Raw genomic sequence first — 6,000 nt, 5'->3', positions numbered from 1 at the left:
AGCTTTTGTTCGGAGAGATGGAATGATATTTGGTTGTATTCAGTTATGCTGGTTTTGCCACTAGCTTATCAGATTATTCTATAATCTATCAGTTTGTTCTATTAATTATTTGTCACTCTCCTAATCACTGTGCTCTCTGCAAATTTTATGGGTGTGATTTTATTGTTTTCTTGTAGGTTATTCAAAATAAGTTACACAACAAGGAGTCAAGGTCGGTACACCCTTTAGGACCACATTTGAAGTCTGTCAGCCATTTTTTAATTTAAGACGCACCATAATGATTTTCTATTACAATAATAATTTATTTTAAAAATTTTTATTGTAATTTCTTAATCAAAAATTTATGCAGTCAGATATTTTACAGAAGTATGAATACATTTCTACAACACAGTTATGTTTATCTATGAAACTTTTATTCTCACAGAAAACAATATTGAGTTATCCTGAATATATGTATACTTCTCCATACACTCCTATTGATTTGCATTAATTAAATTATCCTTCTTTAATTCTTTCTTAATGGAATCTCCTATCAGTCATTCTGTTGTATACTTGGGATCAATATTAAGTTGATAGGACTACAATACCTATATATCTTTTTTTCAACATTGCCACAACCTTTGCTTTCTTTCAGTGCTCTGGAACTTCTCCAGTGTTTGAAAACTGACTGAGAATGAATATTAACAGTCCATAATGCTCTTTGCTTGCTCATTTAAAACTCTTGGATGTGATTAATCTGTACATGCTGATTTAAGAAGATCTAAATTTAGAACATGCAGATAACGATCTCCCTTGATTTTCCTTTTAATGTAAATAAAATATTGGCTTTTTAACACTCTGATTAAAGATCTCTTTTTGTTGCTCTGTTCACTCTCCTGGTATTTTACTGTTTCACTGTCTGTTTGAAATCCTGCAGGTGGAAGCGCTCAAATGTCTAAAGATTTTTTTAAAAAACGGAGCTACACATTTCTTTGCAGATTACCTTTGCCTTGTATGAACCCTTGGGATAAATGTCTGTCAGATACCTTAGCAAATCATGCATTATAAGCAACTCAATCCTGTTTCTAACCTTTGCAGGAGGGGGTTGTTATTAATTTTTCACTTAACTTTTGGTTTGCTTTCTCAATCTTCTACACGGTAGTTTAAAAGAAAAAAAAAGTCATAAAAACTAAAGCTTTTGATTAGTAGGGTTGTCTATTCCAAAGTCTAAATTTCTATGTCATGTTAAATGTACCGTGGATGCTATTTACTGACTTCCTTTTCCAAAAAGTTTCAAAAATATTTAAATCTTTGGAGAAAGTACACAAACATATTTCTGTTTTATAATAGAGGAAACAATGCAATGACTAACTATATACACATATATTTGTACATAATAATATATAAAGTAGTAAAGTTATTTATTAAATTGATGAATACATTATGAGCTGTTGGTAAAAGCAATATATTAAACAGGACAAAGGAAGAGACTGGAGAGCCCGTTCCTCCCTGGATTAGGTGGGTTGTGCGGTGGCTCATGTGGCAGTGGGGTGCTCTCCTGGCTGCACAAGCCTTCTGACCCCACTCCCACCACAGCTCCCCCTTTCTTCTGCATAAACAAATCCAAAACTGCGTGGGTGGCAGACGAAGGAATGAGAGACATAAAACGAGACAGAGACTATACCACTGTAACCACAGCCCAAATACATGTCCTTCGAAGACAAAATAGCAGTTGCGCTGCCCAAGTCTGTGATTATGCACACGTTCAAGCTCAACATCCTGAGCATCCCCCTGATTTTGCAATAGAAAAATTAAGTCCTGTGCACATGTACAAGGGGAGCCCTTGGCTGTCAGGAACTCTGGCCTTTTGTTTTTCTTCTGCCACCTGCCATTACCCTTATTTCTTGAGTCAGATTTGCATTCACAATAGGACTCATAGCTAGATATTTTCTAAATCATTGTGAAGAAGTTTCATGTTTGCTGGATGCTGCATCTGCTTCACTAAAACATCATTGTGGTATATTTCATTAAAGAATCTCTATGGCATAACTGGTATAGAGATGGTATATATTCATGATAACAGAATACGTATGCACAAAAATGATAAAACGATTACATTTCTGACCTCAGATATTGAAAATATGAAGTTGTCTTACATGTCTTGAAATGGGAAATTTAGGGGTACAAAGAAGCAGGATAAGTCCCCAAACCAATGGATCTAGATATTTTACATTATTGAGAAGAGGCATAGAAAAGGGGTTGGGAATGACCTGAGAAAACACATTTAAAACAGTTGTGTTAAAAGTAAATGGAGGCTTATGCCCACCACCAGCTCTGTGGTGCCTGCTCAGTCATTCCAAATGGACCATCTTTACTTCCTCTGGTCTGCATCTCCCTTTCATGTGCCTCAAATTATGTGCTTCCTGATGGGGCCCACCATATTCAGAGCAGTTTGTTAACACACTGAAGCTCTGAAAAATGCATACCATGTGTGCACAAAATGTCTTCATTTATCAGATTAGCTCACAGATCAGGCGCTATTCAAAAGAGCAGAATGGTGCTAGAACAAGGGTGTCAACTCATTCTGTAGTGAAACTGAATTCCCTCTTTAGTCAAAGGCTGGAAATTAAAAACAAAATAGACACAAATCACTAATTTTCAAGTTTTACCCCCTTTTAACTGATAGAGTTAAATGACATTTTAATAAAGTAAATACATTTTTAAACCTCTTTCCATGAGCACAGGCTGCATTCACACATTCCCTGCCAGCTACTTCTGAGATGGCTGAAGAGGTGACCATCTGCATGTCCACAGCTGCTGATTGCTGCACTCTGATCTGCCTCCGGAACTGTTCTCGTGAACGCTCCTCTACTCATTTCAGCCAGAGTAAACCAGGTTCAGTTAAACAGTTTAAAAGTGCTGACCAAGTCCTTGCTATAGATTTGTCGCAGAAGACCTGTGTGAGGATGGCCAAGCCTTGGCTACATCTGCATGGATGCAGATGCAATTTTTAGCAAACCTCCATGGTTATGGCACAGTTGGCATTGTCACCGGGGTTAGTTACACTGTCCTGTAGTGAAGAACCAGGCTCCCGCAGCTGAGCAATACAGTAACAGGCACTTCTGTCTTGCTGGAGCACATTTTTTGTTTTATTGGTGTTTTTGTATTTGTGAGGTAGACACGCTCATTTATTCAGACCCACAGAGAAGTCAGGTGTGTCCTAAACATCTGAATTAGGTAGGCAGATACGATCAATTCTTTCATCCTGCTGTGACATAGTTTCATTCATGTAATGTGGCTCTCCCTGAATGATAGACGTGGTGATGTTTTATAGTAAACACATTTCTGTCCTTCCCTTTCCACAGGTGTGATGTTGAGAAATGTTGAGCAAAACCAAGTAACTTTAATTGGTAGGAGAAGATGTGCTAAATTATCTTGGAATAGATATTGAGTAATATAATCAAATATCAAAATAGATTTCCAAATGTCAGTAATAGAGAGAAGGAAGAAATACCATTCATACCAACCCTCCAGCTAGCCTCAGAGACTTATATATTGCCTTTGTGTCCTGAATTTAGCTTTCAGACTACTGATTTATACGAAAAAAAGCCCGCTTGTGAATAAATCTCTTCCTACTAACCAACAGAGAAGGTTAAGAAATGTGAGTGATACCAAATACAGTTTGCAATTTTAGCCACTATTAGGTACATGCCAACTGAGGGCAAAACATGTTCTTTCATTATTTTGAAATTTTCCTACACGAATTCAGAAGACAAATTGTATGAGAGATCTGCTCTGGGGAGGGCAAACACACAAAATCAGCCTGCTATTGTGAGATTTCTGACATAGGTTAAAGCATAAATTAGAAATTTATATAATTGTTTTGGAATTACCCTGCATAGGAAAACCCATATTTCATGATGAACAAGCCTTTTCCCTTATTTTGTAGCTTGTGAGCTACTTTGAGACAAAATACTTCCTTTTATTTGATTAAAAACTTTCACACAAAAATGGTTATGCATTGGACAGCATAATTATACAATCTATTTCGTGAATAAGCCCTAGCAATGGATTAAGCATGAATTATTAGATTGTTGCTGTGACCCTTATTCCTGGGCACTTATAAATAAATATATTCCCTTGTGGCTTCACTAAATCTTTGAAAAATACATTTGTATGCAAATCTGTGAAAAGTCATATGGCAATGTCACCCTTAGCATTGCACAAGTTGTGCAGTACCATAGTGGGCAATGGAACAGTCTGACAGCTGATGTATTGGAAGCTCCAGGCCATTTTCAGTGGGGACATGTAAAATAAGAGAGCATGAAAAGCTGCACTATGAAGTACAGAGGACAATTTTGCCATATTTGAGAGATGGACCTCCTAGGTCTTCCTATTAATATCTTCTACTGATATACACAATATTCTCATAGTCATTTGCTAAAACTTACTAATATTGCCTAATGTAAAGTAAGTGATACTCTGATCCAGAAAATCATAAAATCATAGAGTAGTTTCGGTGGGAAGGGACCTTTAAAGGTCATCTAGTCCAACCCCCCTGCAATGAGCAGGGACATCTTCAACTAGACCAGATCGCTCAGAGCCCTGTCCAGCCTGACGTGGAACGTTTCCAGGGATGGGGCATCTACCACCTCTCTGGGCAACCTGTGCCAGTGTTTCACCACCCTCATCATGAAAAATTTCTTCCTTAGATCTAGTCTGAATCTGCCGTCTTTTTGTTTAAAACCATTACCTATTGTCCTATTGCAAGAGGCCCTGCTAAAAATTCTGCCCCCATCTTTCTTATAAGCCCCCTTTAAGTACTGAAAGGCTGCAATAAGGGCTTTGCGGAGCCTTCTCTTCTCCAGGCTGAACAACCCCAACTTTCTCAGCTTGTCCCCATAGGAGAGGTGTTCCACCCCTCTGATCATTTTTGTGGCCCTTCTCTGGACCCTCTCCAACAGGTCCATGTCTTTCCTGTGAATGCAGGTGTCTGCCATGTGTCGAGGGAATAGTAGCTAGCAGGCAAACGCTAGTGTGTCATGGCTAGTGGTGACCATGCTGAAAGGTAGCAGGGTTGTGACTGACTCACTGCTACTTCAACCTATACCACCTGGCTTTCAGGTGAACTGCAGCAACAGAGTAACTTAAGCTATAGGCTTGTTTTACAGGTTGATGTAGTTTATATCCACCACAGAACTGTAATGGGAAATCACTTTATAGCAATTTTATTGTTCTAATAGACTATTATAGCATGAGGCTGTTGTAAATAACACTAAGAGTTAACTGAAATGAGGCTTTTTCAATTATGAAGACATAATGTCTTTGAATGAGGTACAGTGTGTCAGATTTGTTTCTCTTTTCCTAATGCAGAACAAGAAAGCATTTGAATACTGAATTCTTTTATCTGAAATGAGATAAGGAACCTTTCAGGCCACACAATAAAAATAATTAAAAATTATGTATATTAGCCATTTGAACATAGATATTCAGCTTAATTCTTTTCTATAAAATGTTATTTATTCTACTGGAAGCCAAAAGAATTTTCAAAAGAGAGTCCATTTCAACACATTTCTAGGATAAAAAAGGCCTTCCCCCTTTATTAGCCTGTATGATGATACCCAGTCAAGTATCACGTTGTCTATGAGACCATAGGATGATGGCACTCACTTGATAACTAACTGGTCAATATATTGTTTCAACCTGCCAAGAGTTCAGTATGCGGTCAATATCAGTACCAACATCAGGATTTGGCTTTTCAGATCTACAGCAAATGACCTTTACATAGCAGGAATAACAGGCAAAGATTGTAGACTGTAGTCCACAGTTTTATGTGAATTTTGTAGCTATTGTGAGAAAATGAGAGAAAGTAAGTTCCTGAATCCAAGTCCATGTCCTGTGTGGGAAATGTCTCTAGTTTTTGTAGTGCTCTCCTCATCCCGCCTGTTCTCTGCCATGATCAGCCCATCCTGTTAAACCACATACCTAAACAATCTGCAACTCATCATAGGTCCTTTTGAC

Source organism: Phaethon aethereus (assembly GCF_964289735.1).
Source record: "Phaethon aethereus genome assembly, chromosome: 2".
Lineage (NCBI taxonomy): Eukaryota > Metazoa > Chordata > Aves > Phaethontiformes > Phaethontidae > Phaethon > Phaethon aethereus.
Note: the sequence above shows the minus strand (reverse complement) of the source record.